A 16,909-nucleotide genomic window follows, 5' to 3' on the forward strand; every position below is an offset into this window, starting at 1 on the left:
GGTGGTAGTGGAGGACATGTTACCTGGGTGGTAGTGGGAGGACATGTTACCTGAGTGGTAGTGGGAGGACATGTTACCTGGGTGGTAGTGGGAGGACATGTTACCTGAGTGGTAGTGGGAGGACATGTTACCTGGGGGGTAGTGGGAGGACATGTTACCTGGGTGGTAGTGGGAGGACATGTTACCTGGGTGGTAGTGGGAGGACATGTTACCTGGGTGGTAGTGGGAGGACATGTTACCTGAGTGGTAGTGGGAGGACCACACACCATATCATCACTACTTTAATAACCTGCAGAAAAAGATCCCACCATGTCTAATGAACAAATGAACTGTCGGTTACAGCGTGGTTTTTAAATATATTTCTTAATATTGCTTTGTGTTTCACTAAATTAGCTTGAGATGATTTTACAGCAACACTGCATCCGCGTTTCATAACTTTTCAAAGACCTGTCAGTCAAGGCCAGCTCATGAATATAAGCTCCTCGCCCACTCAGCCTGTCTTTATAAACTTCCTGGTAGTTAGCCATGAGAGGAAAAGAGATTAAAAATTCTATCCCCCCCCCAAAAAAAACATTATGGGTCATATTTTAAATCACTCAAAGGGTTGTTTTACATGGGAATCAGAATTACTGTTTGGGAGCTTTTTCAGGACCCTGTCTTTCAAAGATATTTGGATTTTTACAAATTAACTTCACAGATCTTCATTGTAAAATGTTTAAACACGGTTTCCCATGCTGGTTCAATGAACCATAAACAATTAATGAACATGCACCTGTGGAACGGTCGTTAAGACACTAACAGCTTACAGATGGTAGGCAATTAAGGTCACAGTTATGAAAACTTAGGACACTAAAGAGGCCTTTCTACTGACTCTGAAAAACACCAAATGAAAGATGCCCAGGGTCTCTGATCATCTGCGTGAACGTGCCTTAGGCATGCTGCAAGGAGGCATGAGGACTGCAGATGTGGCCATGGCAATAAATTGCAATGTCCTTACTGTGAGACGCCTAAGACAGCGCTTACAGGGAGACACGGTGGACAGCCGGTGTCCTGCATCGGCGGAGCCACGTTAAAGCAACACCTGCACAGGATCGGTACATCCGAACATCACACCTGCGGGACAGGTACAGGATGGCAACAACAACTGAAGCGAGTTACACCAGGAACGCACAATCCCTCCATCAGTGCTCATACTGTCCGTAATAGGTTGAGAGAGAGCTGGACTGAGGGCTTGTAGGTCTGTTGTAAGGCATGTCCTCACCAGACATCACCGGCAACAACGTCGCCATGAGCACAAACCGTCACTGGACCAGACAGGACTGGCAAAAAGTGCTCTTCACTGACGAGTCGCGGTTTTGTCTCACCAGTGGTGATGGTAGATTCACGTTTATCGTTGAAGGAATGAGCGTTACACCAGGCCTGTACTCTGGAGCGGGATCGATTTGGAGGTGGAGGTCTGTCATGGTCTGGGCGGTGTGTCACAGCATCATCGGACAGAGCTTGTTGTCATTGCAGGCAATCTCAACGCTGTGCGTTACAGGGAAGACATCCTCCTCCTCATGTGGTACCCTTCCTGCAGGCTCATCCTGACATGACCCTCCCAGCATGACAATGCCACCAGCCATACTGCTCGTTCTGTGTGTGATTTCATGCAAGACAGGAATGTCCAGTGTTCTGCCATGGCCAGCGAAGAGCCCGGATCTCAATCCCATTGAGCCGTCTGGGACCCTGTTGGATCGGAGGTGAGGGCTATTCCTCCCAGGAAATGTCTGGGAACTTGCAGGTGCCTTGTGGAAGAGTGGGGTAACATTTCTGGCAAGAACTGGTCAATATGGTGCAGTCCATGAGGAGGAGATGCACTGCAGTACTTAATGCAGCTGGTGGCCACACCAGATGATGACTGTTACTTTTGATTTTGACCCCGCCTTTGTTCAGGGACACATTATTCCATTTCTGTTAGTCACATGTCTGTGGGAACTTGATCTCTCAGTTGTTGAGTCTTGTTTTGTTTATACAAATACCTACACATGTTAAGCTTGCTGAAATTAACACACCGTTGCCAGTGAGAGGACGTTTCTTTATTTGCTGAGTTTTCCTCTTAACATGTATCTGTATATTGTCTGACGAGATGATCCCCAGTGGCACAGACAAATAGCATCACATCACACGACAAAGCTGCAAATGAACCAGCTGATACCTGAAACACTCCAACACAGATCCAACCACCTCGTCAGCCAGCTCCCTGGGGAGTCGCCGGTCACCCTCCCAATACTGAAAAGAGGAAGACATGTTGGATCCTGAGCAATTCATCTGTACTTCATGAACATGAGGGCGTGCTCCTCCCTATAGGCAGTTTTGGGGTTTTTAGGTGTTTTGTCTGTTCAGGTGCCACATTTATTCTGTACTACATCAACATGACAGATATGGGGGCGGCAGGGCTCCTGCCTAGTGGTTAGAGCGTTGGACTAGTAACCGGAAGGTTGTCAGTTCAAACCCCTGAGCTGACAAGGTACAAATCTGTTGTTCTGCCCCTGAACAGGCAGTTAACCCACTGTTCCTAGGCCATCATTGAAAATAAGAATGTGTTCTTAACACTTGCCTGGTTAAATAAAGAGTAAAATGTAATATATAACTCAGTGCTCCTGCCTATAGCCAGAGAGAAGTCCTTCTGCCTTCTGAAAGACAGGCGCATTGTTCAGTCAATGTGACAACTTACCATTAGCAGCAGACCAGCTGCACAGATGGTCTCCTTGTCTTTCCAGCCCACCCAACAGTTGCTCTGTGAAATAACAGACAGAGAGAGAGAGTCACTACCTGAATAGCTGTGACTGAACACCAGAGAGAGAGAGAGAGAGACACTACCTGAATACCATAAGACAGAGAGAGAGAGTCACTGACTGAATACCATAAGACAGAGAGAGAGAGTCACTACCTGAATAGCTGTGACTGAATACCATAAGACAGAGAGAGAGAGAGTCACTACCTGAATACCATAAGACAGAGAGAGAGTCACTACCTGAATACCATAAGACAGAGAGAGAGTCACTACCTGAATACCATAAGACAGAGAGAGAGAGTCACTACCTGAATAGCTGTGACTGAATACCAGAAGACAGAGAGAGACTACCTGAATCACTACATAAGAACCAGAGAGAGACCAGAGAGTCACTACCTGAATACCATAAGACAGAGACACTACCTGAATACCATAAGACAGAGACTACCTGAACCAGAGAGACACTACCTGAATACCATAAGACAGAGAGAACCAGAGACTACCTGAGAGAGTCACTACCTGAATACCATAAGACAGAGAGAAGACTACCAGAATAGCTGAGACTGAACCAGAGAGAGCTGAGAGAACCAGAGAAGAGAACCAGAGAGAGAGAACCAGAGAGAGAACCAGAGAGAGCTGAGAGAACCAGAGAGAGAACCAGAGAGAGAACCAGAGAGAAACCAGAGAGAGAGAAAGAAAAAGAAAAAGAGAAAGATAGAAAGAAGGAGAGAGAGAGTAACGCTGACTGACCGATGACGTTCTCCACCTCCTCTGGGATATCGTAGTCCTCCTCCTGGCTCTGGGTCTCCATGTCTGGACTAACAGCCTGGACTGTGGAGCCAGACTGGGCCAGAGACAGGTTGGCTGCCAGGGAGCGACTCCCTCTCTGATACCTGAATGACAAGCAAACATACAAGGTCTCAACACAGTGAGACCAGCTTTCCCTTAACGCTCAACGGCATGCGAAGGCTCCCAAATTAACATCGAGGGAGTGGGTCTCCTCCACTGCTTGAGGAAGGGGAGACAGTCTCTGTACCAGCTTGACTCCTACCTCAGTGTGTGTGTGTGTCTCACCTCCACTTGGCCAGTCGGGGCTTGAGGAAGGTCAGACCCAGTCTCTGGACCAGTTTGACCCCCAGCTTCCTCAGCATAGCCTGGCTGCTCTCTGCCACGTGACACTGGTCCAGACACCGCAGCACCACCGGAGCTGAGGAAAACACACACACACTAGTACCATGGTAACACTACACTGGTCCAGACACTGCAGCACCACCGGAGCTGAGGAAAACACACACACACTAGTACCATGGTAACACTACACTGGTCCAGACACTGCAGCACCACCGGAGCTGAGGAACACACACACACACACTAGTACCATGGTAACACTACACTGGTCCAGGCACTGCAGCACCACCGGAGCTGAGGAACACACACACACACTAGTACCATGGTAACACTGGCTGGTCCAGACACTGGGCACCACCGGAGTGGCTGAAAACACACACACAGTACCATGGTAACACTACACTGGTCCAGACTGCCGACTGGAGCTGAGGAAAACACCACCGGCTGCATGGCTGCCTACTCGGGGGCCAGACACTGGCTGCCGACTCGGGGAGCGTGGCACCGACTAGTACCATGGGTAACACTACACTGGTCCGACGTGCTGCAGCACCACCGCTGGGTGCACACACACACTAGTACCATGGTAACACTACACTGGTCCAGACACTGCAGCACCACCGGAGCTGAGGAAAACACACACACACTAGTACCATGGTAACACTACACTGGTCCAGGCACTGCAGCACCACCGGAGCTGAGGAAAACACACACACACACTAGTACCATGGTAACACTACACTGGTCCAGACACTGCAGCACCACAGGTTAAACCGGGCATTTGATTTCGCCATCCCATACAAGTTTTGGAGATTGGAGACAAGCTCCTCGTGTCGCTGCCGACTCGGGGCGCGTGGGTGCCGGCTCGGGGCGCGTGGGTGCCGGCTCGGGGCGGCGCGTGGGTGCCGGCTCGGGGCGCGTGGGTGCCGGATCGGGGCGAGTGGCTGCCGGCTCGGGGCGCGTGGCTGCCGGCTCGGGGCGCGTGGGTTGCCGAGTTCGGGCGCCGTGGGTTACCCGACTCGGGGTTGCCCGACTCGGGCGTTGCCGACTCGGGCGCGGGGTTGGTTGCCGACTCGGGCCGACTGCGGGGTTGCCGACTCGGGGTTGCCGACTCGGGGCGCGGGGTTGCCGACTCGGGGTTGCCGACTCGGGGTTGCCGACTCGGGCGCGTGGTTGCCGACTCGGGGCGCGGGGTTGCCGACTCGGGGCGCGTGGTTGCCGACTCGGGGCGCGTGGGTGCCGACTCGGGGCGCGTGGGTGCCGACTCGGGGCGCGTGGTTGCCGACTCGGGGCGCGTGGCTGCCGACTCGGGGCGCGTGGGTGCCGACTCGGCGTGACCGTCACCGGCGCGTGGTCTGAGATGCAGTCTGAGGGCTGCCCATCTCCTCTTTGAACCATCACAATATTTTTAAACATTTTATCGGCACTCGGGAACGGCTCTTTGTAGTGTGAGATGTGCAACGACAACTCTTCAGGGCGGTGATCATCACCAGGAGCCAATGAGAGCTGGCCAGAGAAACAGCCAGTCGGACGAGGACGTTGCACCCAGAGGTGTCGACTCAGGAGCAGGAGACATGACTACTCAGAGTATGGGTTTCTACTTTGACTTTAAAAATGTCAAATCGTCACTCAAAGTTCACAACCGATGCTTCAAAATGTATTGGCTAGATGTTTACACTCTCAGATGTTATTCAACGTGGCTGACGGGAAACTATTTCTGAGGCTGCTTTGAGCCACAGCTGCTTGTGATTACATTGTTAACGTAGTTACATCATTGTTTTGGCGAGACAGCGTGCTGTGGAGAATAGCCACCAGGTGAAGAATCTGGGTCACATCGTTTAATGTACATCACTACGTTGGTCAGACAAAACACTACCAGGAGAGAGGCTGGTTTAATGTGCTCACCACTACGTTGGTCAGACAAAACACTACAGGAGAGGCTGGTTTAATGTGCTCACCACTACGTTGGTCAGACAAAACACTACAGGAAAGAGGCTGGTTTAATGTGCTCACCACTACGTTGGTCAGACAAAACACTACAGGAGAGACTGGTTTAATGTGCTCACCACTACGTTGGTCAGACAAAACACTACAGGAAGGAGACTGGTTTAATGTGCTCACCACTACGTTGGTCAGACAAAACACTACAGGAGAGAGACTGGTTTAATGTGAGAGGCTCAGTGATGTCAGGGGTTAGGTTTACACCGAGCGTTAGCATCACACACCATCACCTACAGCCAGCATCACGACATGGTCACAGCAGTCAACATTAGAAGATCACCTACATTTAATTCATTTATTTACCAGATGCTATTATCACAATGGATGCAGGAGCTAAGACAACTACTTATCACAATAGAAGCAGGAGGTAAGACAACTACTTATCACAATGGATAAAGGAGGTAAGACAACTACTTATCACAATGGATAAAGGAGGTAAGACAACTACTTATCACAATGGATGCAGGAGGTAAGACAACTACTTAACACAATGGATGAAGGAGGTAAGACAACTACTTATCACAATGGATAAAGGAGGTAAGACAACTACTTATCACAATGGATAAAGTCAAATTGCTGATTAAAAAGCAACTATTGAAGGACATTCTTACCGTACTGGAGAAAGTCATCTCTCTTGCCATGCTTGAATAGCTGGGCCTAGAAGACAGACGGGAGACAGGAGAGAGAGGAGAGACAGGAGAGAGAGGAGAGACAGGAGAGGAGAGGAGAGAGACAGGAGAGGAGAGGAGAGAGACAGGAGAGGAGAGGAGAGAGACAGGAGAGGAGAGGGACGAGAGACAGGAGAGAGAGACAGGAGAGAGGAGAGAGAGACAGGAGACAGGAGAGACAGGAGAGAGAGGAGAGAGAGACAGGAGAGAGGAGAGACAGGAGAGAGAGAGACAGGAGAGAGAGAGAGACAGTAGAGAGGAGAGAGAGACAGGAGAGAGAGAGCAACAACATCAACATCGTGGATGAGATTGAAATAATACATTTTCCTTTAAAGTTGTGAAATTCCAACACTTGTTTTGTTCATAATGTTGTGGCTCCTCCCCTTTTGAGAGTGAGATCACCACTAACCTCAACCTTCTGGATGTAGTCTGGGATTACATCACCACTAACCTCAACCTTCTGGATGTAGTCTGAGATTACATCACCACTAACCTCAACCTTCTGGATGTAGTCTGGGATTACATCACCACTAACCTCAACCTTCTGGATGGAGTCTGAGATTACATCACCACTAACCTCAACCTTCTGGATGTAGTCTGGGATTAGATCACCACTAACCTCCACCTTCTGGATGTAGTCTGGGATTACATCACCACTAACCTCAACCTTCTGGATGGAGTCTGAGATTACATCACCACTAACCTCAACCTTCTGGATGGAGTCTGGGATTAGATCACCACTAACCTCAACCTTCTGGATGTAGTCTGGGATTACATCACCACTAACCTCAACCTTCTGGATGTAGTCTGGGATTACATCACCACTAACCTCCACCTTCTGGATGTAGTCTGGGATTAAATCACCACTAACCTCAACCTTCTGATGTAGTCTGGGAACCTCCTCAACCTTCTGGATGTAGTCTGGGATTAATCACCACTAACCTCTGGATAGTCAACCTTCTGGATGTAGTCTGGGATTAAATCACCACTAACCATCACCACCCTTCTGGATGTAGTCTGGGATTAGATGTAGTCTGGGATCACCACTAACCTCAACCTTCTGGATGTAGTCTGGGATTAGATCACCACTAACCTCAACCTTCTGGATGTAGTCTGGGATTAAATCACCACTAACCTCAACCTTCTGGATGTAGTCTGGGATTAGATCACCACTAACCTCAACCTTCTGGATGTCATTACATGTTGCAGTGAGGACTGCCGTTTGATAAAGGTTCATTTTAACTACTCTTCTAAACCATTTCTCAGCGGCTCTTTAAAGTGTTTTGCTGCATTGGCCAAATTCAAAACGCAACTGTGCAAAACAAAGACCTTACTAGAGCCCGTTGAAGCCCCTCGGGGCGTCAGAACACACAGAGCCAGTTTTAAACGCTCTGAGCGCCACATAGAGAGAGAGAGACAAAGCCGGTTTCCCCTCCCAGTCATATTACAGAGCACAGAGAGAAGGAGAGACTGTTCGTAAACACGTAGCGCCAGTTTCAACGCCACAATATTCCTTTGATACACTGCTCGCTTGAGGGTTGCATTAAATTAGCTACTTAGACTGACACAACACAAGAGTTGACCTGAAAAAAATCTTCTAAAATACACTGTTATATCAAGATGGTTGATGAAACCACAACTATAGGACATAAAGATAAAGTGGAAGAGGGTGAGGGACTGGGGATTAGTGTGGGCAGGTCGGCCATAGCACCTCTATTGGTAAAGTAATGACTACCAGCAGTATATCTATATACTACTACTACACTGGTAAAGTAATGACTACCAGCAGTATATCTATATACTACTACTACACTGGTTAAGTAATGACTACTAGCAGTATATCTATATACTACTACTACTACACTGGTTAAGTAATGACTACCAGCAGTATATCTATATACTACTACTACACTGGTAAAGTAATGACTACCAGCAGTATATCTATATACTACTACTACTACTACTACACTGGTAAAGTAATGACTACCAGCAGTATATCTATATACTACTACTACTACTACTACACTGGTAAAGTAATGACTACCAGCAGTATATCTATATACTACTACTACACTGGTTAAGTAATGACTACTAGCAGTATATCTATATACTACTACTACTACACTGGTAAAGTAATGACTACTAGCAGTATATCTATATACTACTACTACTACTGGTAAAGTAATGACTACCGGCAGTATATCTATATACTACTACTACACTGGTTAAGTAATGACTACTAGCAGTATATCTATATACTACTACTACTACACTGGTAAAGTAATGACTACCAGCAGTATATCTATATACTACTACACTGGTTAAGTAATGACTACCAGCAGTATATCCATATACTACTACTACTACACTGGTAAAGTAATGACTACTGCAGTATATCCATACACTACTACTACTACTACTACTACACTGGTACAATGACTACCAGCAGTATATCTATATACTACTACTACTACACTGGTAAAGTAACGACTACCAGCAGTATATCTATATATACTACTACTACACTGGTAAAGTAATGACTACCAGCAGTATATCTATATACTACTACTACTACTACTACACTGGTAAAGTAATGACTACCAGCAGTATATCTATACTACTACTACTACTACACTGGTAAAGTAATGACTACCAGCAGTATATCTCTACTACTACTACTACTACACACTGGTAAAGTAATGACTACCAGCAGTATATCTATATACTACTACTACTACTACTACTACACTGGTAAAGTAATGACTACCAGCAGTATATCTATAGACTACTACACTACACTGGTAAAGTCCCAGATCTGTTATGGGCTGTATACCAACCCCTGGTAAAGGATCTGGGATATCAGTTACTACTAAACACTGGTCTGACTGACCAGGCTATCTAATTACCACCAGACTGGTAAAGTTTCTTCCAGCAGTTATCCCTCCCTCACTCGTAAAAACTGACAACAGGTGCAGCACGATATCACCTACCATCTCCCACACTGGTAAACCCAGCAGTATATCTCTATACTCTACTACACTGGTAAACAATGACTACCAGCAGTATATCTATATACTACTCTACACTGGTAAAGTACACTATCGGCAGTATATCTACTACTACACTGGTAAAGACAGACTACCAGCAGTATATCTATGTACTATACCAGACACTGGTAAAGTAATGACTACCAGCAGATATTACAGTACTACTCCCATGGCCTGGTCACTGCAACAGCAGTATATCTACACACACTGGTAAAGTAATGACTAACGGTGGTGTATCTGTATACTACTACACTGGTAAAGTAATGACCCGTCCAGGATTACATACTACTACTACACTGGTAAAGTAATGACTACCAGCACACACACATACTACTACACACTACTACACTGGTTAAGACAGACAAACGGTGTATGTGTATACTCTACTACTACACTGGTAAAGCCCCGACTACCAGGTCATATATATATACTACTACTACACTGGTAAAGTAATGACTCACAGTAATATCTATATACTACTACTACTACACTGAAAGACAGACAAGCAGTGTATCTATGTACTACTACTACTACTACTACTACTGCAGGTAAAGCCTACCAGCAGTATATCTATAGTACTACTACTACTACACTGGTGGTCTACTGCAGTATATCTATATACACACTACTACACTGGTAAAGTAATGACTACCAGCAGTGTGTCTATATACTACTACTACACTGGTTAAGGACCCAGCAGGATATCTAGTACTCCCCACTGGTAAAGTAATGACTACCAGTATATCTATATACTACTACTACTACACTGGTAAAGTAATGACTACCAGCAGTGAATCTATATACTACTACACTGGTAAAGTAATGACTAACACAGACATTAGATGACTACTACTAGGACACTGGTAAAGTAATGACTACCAGACAGTATATCTATATACTACTACACACTGGTAAAGAATGACTCAGTGATATCTATAGACTACACACTGACAGATTAGGGCTGTATAGCACACCCCTGGGGAGGGATACCAGTTCTGTAAACACAGGTCTGTGACCAGGCTAGTAATTACCACAGACAGTTACGTTCACACTCCCTCAGTCGTAAAACACTGACAACAGGTGCAGCACGAAACACCTGCCAACCTGCCAAACCCACAGAGGCTCTGATCTCCCACAAACATGGCAGCCGTACATGTAGGCTCTTGTAAACTCAGGGCCTGATCACTGTAACACACACACACTTAGAGGACAGACACACTAGTGTGTGTGTGTCATACCAGAGACTGCAGGGCACAGGATTACAGTACCTCCCATGGCCTGACAACACACACACACACCACTCAGTGACACACTGAGGACAGACAGACGGTGTGTGTGTGTGTCATACCAGAGACTGCAGGGCCCCGTCCAGGATTACAGTACCTCCCATGGCCTGGTCACTGCAACAACACACACACACACACACAAACTGAGGACAGACAAACGGTGTGTGTGTGTGTCATACCAGAGACTGCAGGGCCCCGTCCAGGATTACAGTACACCCATGTCTGGTCACTGGCCTGAGAGATGGTGGTCAGACTCCAGTCCAGGAAGTCTCCTAGGAGCCACTCAGTAAACTGTACACACAGACAGTTAGATGACAACACACTAGGACCACTCAGTGAACTGTAAACACAGACAGTTAGATGACAACACACTAGGACCACTCAGTAAACTGTAAACACAGACAGTTAGATGACAACACACTAGGACCACTCAGTAAACTGTAAACACAGACAGTTAGATGACAACACACTAGGACCACTCAGTAAACTGTAAACACAGACAGTTAGACGACAACACACTAGGACCACTCAGTAAACTGTAAACACAGACAGTTAGATGACAACACACTAGGACCACTCAGTAAACTGTAAACACAGACAGTTAGATGACAACACACTAGGACCACTCAGTGAACTGTAAACACAGACAGTTAGATGACAACACACTAGGACCACTCAGTAAACTGTAAACACAGACAGTTAGATGACAACACACTAGGACCACTCAGTGAACTGTAAACACAGACAGTTAGACGACAACACACTAGGACCACTCAGTAAACTGTAAACACAGACAGTTAGACGACAACACACTAGGACCACTCAGTGAACTGTAAACACAGACAGTTAGACGACAACACACTAGGACCACTCAGTAAACTGTAAACACAGACAGTTAGATGACAACACTCTAGACACTCAGTAAACTGTAAACACAGACAGTTAGATGACAACACAATAGACCACTCAGTAAACTGTAAACACAGACAGTTAGATGACAACACGTTAGACCACTCAGTAAACTGTAAACACAGACAGTTAGACGACAACACACTAGGACCACTCAGTAAACTGTAAACACAGACAGTTAGACGACAACACACTAGGACCACTCTGTGAACTGTAAACACAGACAGTTAGATGACAACACGCTAGGACCACTCAGTGAACACAGACAGACGGCAACACACTAGGACCACTCAGTAAACTGTAAACACAGACAGTTAGATGACAACACGCTAGGACCACTCAGTAAACTGTAAACACAGACAGTTAGACGACAACACACTAGGGACCACTCAGTAAACTGTAAACACAGACAGTTAGACGACAACACACTAGGACCACTCAGTGAACTGTAAACACAGACAGTTAGACCCTCTAGGACAAGTAAACTGTAAAACAGTTAGACGACAACACACCAGGACCACTCAGTAAACTGTAAACACAGACAGTTAGACGACAACACACTAGGACCACTCAGTAAACTGTAAACACAGACAGTTAGATGACAACACACTAGGACCACTCAGTCTAAACACAGACAGATAGATGAAACACAGACAGGTGAACTGTAAACACAGACAGTGACAAACACACTAGGACCACTCAGTAAACTGTAAACACAGACAGTTAGACGACAACACACTAGGACCACTCAGTAAACTGTAAACACACACAGTGTAAACACAGACAGTTAGATGACAACACACTAGGACCACTCAGTAAACTGTAAACACAGACAGTTAGGAAAACAACACACGTAGACCACTCAGTAAGCCTGTGTGTGTATGTGTGTGTGTGTGTGTGAGGAAGCCTATAGGGATGAACCTATTCATCTTCAAGTACAAGATCGCCCTCTTCTGGGAAAAAACATGAAACGCATCACAAATGTTGTTGCCTTTTTAAAACAATAAAGTTGAATACTTACTTTGATACCAACACAGATGCAGCATCCCTTGACTTATCAGTGACCATCAGGTAGGACTGGAAATAACAACAGACCATGGGGTTAGTTACACACTCAATACATCATACAGGGACTGGAAATAACAACAGACCAGGGGTTAGTTACACACTCAATACATCATACAGGGACTGGAAATAACAACAGACCAGGGGTTAGTTACACACTCAATACATCATACAGGGACTGGATCTGGGAGGACACGACTGAACACTGACCAAGGCAGGGGAGTCTGGAATTAGTTACCTTGGCGACCGCCAGATGCGGTCCATGATTGGTTCTCTGGTCTGGCTGGGGTCAGAGTTCAGGTGACCGTCAAGACGGAGAGGTCAAAGGGTATCAGACAGGTCATGGACAGCCACAGCAGCAACATGTAGCGGGTCTCCCAGGTCTAATACAAGGGGCAGAAAGAGAGGGTTAGGGTTAGAGGTCAAAGGTATCAGACAGGTCATAGACAGCCACAGCAGCAACATGCAAGGGGTCTCCCAGGTCTGACAGGAAGCGTTGAAGGAGAGAAACACTTGAATTAAAATGTATTGAACTGTGAGAGTCAACAACACATCCCTCACGTGACCCTCAACACAGGGGCCCTCAGGGTGTGCATACTTCTTTACCTCCTGTCCTCCCTTCAGCCACGAAGGCACCACGGCAAAACCATACTAACATTTTCAGACATCAACCTGGTTGAACACCGACCACGGTGAGGAAGCCTAAAAGGGAGGTCAGAGACCTGGCGGTGTGTTGCCAGGACAACAGGACCTCTATCAACGTTGAGGAAGCCTACAAGGGAGGTCAGAGACCCGGCGGTGTTGCCAGGACAACAACCTCTGCTCAACGTTGAGGAAGCCTATAGAAGTCAGAGACCAACGGTGTGTTGCCAGGACAACAACCTCTCCCATCAACGTTGAGGAAGCCTATAGGGAGGTCAGAGGGCCTGGCGGTGTGTTGCCAGGACAACAACCCTCTCCTCAACGTCAGAAATACAAATGAGCTGATTGTGGACTACAGGAAATGGAGGGCTGGTAGCCACGCCCCCATTTGCATAGATGGGGCTGGAGTAGAGCGGGTCAAGAGCTCAAGTCCCTCATGTTCCACATCACTAAGGATCGATCATTGTCCACACACCAATACAGTTGTGAAGAGGGCACGTACAACGCCTCTTCTCCCTCAGGAGGCACCATTGAGAGCATCTTGATTGGCTGCATCACCGGTACCATCCGACCACAAGGGCGCTATCAGAGGGTATTGCAAACGGCCCAATACATCACTGGGGCTGAGCTCCCTGACATCCAGGACCCTATACCAGGCGGTGACTCAGAGGAAGGCCCGTACAAATGGTCAAAGACTCCAGCCACCCAAGTCATAGACTGTTATCATCTCTGCTACCGCCCCTCGGAACTGGTACCGATACACCAAGTCTGGAACCAACAGGACCCCCCCAAGCCATGATATAGACTGTTAAATCGTTCTGGTACTGGTACCCGTGTATAAAGCCATGTTATCATTGACTCAGTACAGGTACCCCGTGTATAAAGCCATGTTATCATTGACTCAGTACTGGTACCCTGTATAAAGCCATGTTATCATTGACTCTGTACTGGTACCCGTGTATAAAGCCATGTTATCATTGACTCTGTACTGGTACCCCGTGTATAAAGCCATGTTATCATTGACTCTGTACTGGTACCCGTGTATAAAGCCATGTTATCATTGACTCTGTACTGGTACCCCGTGTATAAAGCCATGTTATCATTGACTCTGTACTGGTACCCCGTGTATAAAGCCATGTTATCATTGACTCAGTACTGGTACCCCGTGTATAAAGCCATGTTATCATTGACTCAGTACTGGTACCCCGTGTATAAAGCCATGTTATCATTGACTCTGTACTGGTACCCCGTGTATAAAGCCATGTTATCATTGACTCAGTACTGGTACCCGTGTATAAAGCCATGTTATCATTGACTCAGTACTGGTACCCGTGTATAAAGCCATGTTATCATTGACTCAGTACTGGTACCCCGTGTATAAAGCCATGTTATCATTGACTCAGTACTGGTACCCCGTGTATAAAGCCATGTTATCATTGACTCAGTACTGGTACCCCGTGTATAAAGCCATGTTATCATTGACTCAGTACTGGTACCCCGTGTATAAAGCCATGTTATCATTGACTCAGTACTGGTACCCCGTGTATAAAGCCATGTTATCATTGACTCAGTACTGGTACCCCGTGTATAAAGCCATGTTATCGTTACTCATTGTGTATTTATTATTACGTGTTTTACTTTTTGTTTATTTCTCTATTTTCTCTCTGCATTGTTGGGAAGGGCCTGTAAATCAGCATTTCACTGTAAATCCACACCTATTGTTAACGAAGCATGTAACAAATAACATTTGATTTGTAACCATAACAAGATACAGACAGGGACAATACACAGACAAACATGTCACTTCATATATTACATTAAACAACTTGGAAGTCAACCATTAAATCCCTATAGGCCTAATCTAGAACGTAAACAGTTGAATCCCTATAGGCCTAATCTAGAAAGTAAACAGTTGAATCCCTATAGGCCTAATCTAGAAAGCAACAAGAGGGTAGAATCAATGGATACTCTGCTTGCAATGTAATGTTTATCAATGTATAGTTTATGAAGGTACCCTTCAAGTAAAGGGTTATCCTTCCATTAGGGTCTTGTAACATGAGAAATCAGGGGGTTGAACACTAGCTACTGGGCTAGGACGTGGTAGGCCCACCTTCTATTGACGACTCGTAACTAAGAAATTCAGGCTCACCTCTGGGTCTCTGGGGTCCTGTCGACACAGGAGGTCCAGGACTGGCTGGACATCAGCCACCTCATGGGGGAAGAGCTGCATGAAGATCTTATACCCTCTCACCTGGCCGAGACAAACACACCTGAGTTAGAGGAGTCTGACTCGTCCCAACGGCTCAGGCTGAGAAAGCTGAGCGAGGACCACACTTCTAACTGTAGCCAGAGGCCATAGGGTAAGACACCACAGAATCAACACACACATCAGAACACTGGGCTTCACAAACTGAACTCTTACTATCTGTGTGATGATGTAGATGAATCCATCTGTCTGTAGTTACCTTGGAGATGAATCCATCTGTCTGTAGTTACCTTGGCGATGGAGATGAATCCATCTGTCTGTAGTTACCTTGGCGATGTAGATGAATCCATCTGTCTGTAGTTACCTTGGCGATGTAGATGAATCCATCTGTCTGTAGTTACCTTGGTCTGTAGTGTAGATGAATCCATCTGTCTGTAGTTACCTTGGCAATGTAGATGAATCCATCTGTCTGTAGTTACCTTGGCGATGTAGATGAATCCATCTGTCTGTAGTTACCTTGGCGATGTAGATTAATCCATCTGTCTGTAGTTACCTTGGAGATATAGATGAATCCGTCTGTAGTTACCTTGGAGATGATGTAGATGAATCCATCTGACTGTAGTTACCTTGGAGATGATGTAGATGAATCCATCACATATGAATCTGGAGATGATGCCTCTGCCTGTAGTTACCTTGGAGATGATGTAGAGGAATCCATCTGCCTGTAGTTACCTTGGAGATGATGTAGATGAATCCATCTGTCTGTAGTTACCTTGGAGATGATGTAGAGGAATTTGAAGCCCAGGTGTACCAGTAGAGGAGGAGACTGTTCACTCCTGATGAGCTCCAACAGCAGGTTCAACATCCACTCTGTGGTCAGAGGAAAGAAACACTGTCATCATCATGCTATCCTAACAAACCCATGTTTCACTAAAGCAGAATAGCATGTGATGTGCTGTGTGTGTGTAGTGTTGTTACCCAGATGTGATGTGCTGTGTGTGTGTAGTGTTGTTACCCAGATGTGGATCCAGGAGATGGGGCTGCTCCTGATAACGGTCCATTATCACTGTAGAGAAAAAAAGAACTGGTCAACAAAGTTGTTGACTTTTCTTTCACTGCTTATGATTGTGGTATGTCTAAGTTATGAACGTATTAAAACTGATGTCTGTAGATGGTACACGCAT

At 46.2% G+C, this 16,909-nt stretch overlaps 1 pseudogene; it reads right to left on the reverse strand.

The window, feature by feature from the left end:
- Nucleotides 1-3,275: 3,275 nt before the first annotated feature.
- LOC135535069 (tubulin-specific chaperone D-like) lies at nt 3,276-16,909 on the reverse strand (annotated as a pseudogene).

Source organism: Oncorhynchus masou, unplaced genomic scaffold (assembly GCF_036934945.1).
Source record: "Oncorhynchus masou masou isolate Uvic2021 unplaced genomic scaffold, UVic_Omas_1.1 unplaced_scaffold_4394, whole genome shotgun sequence".
Taxonomy (NCBI): Eukaryota; Metazoa; Chordata; class Actinopteri; order Salmoniformes; family Salmonidae; genus Oncorhynchus; species Oncorhynchus masou.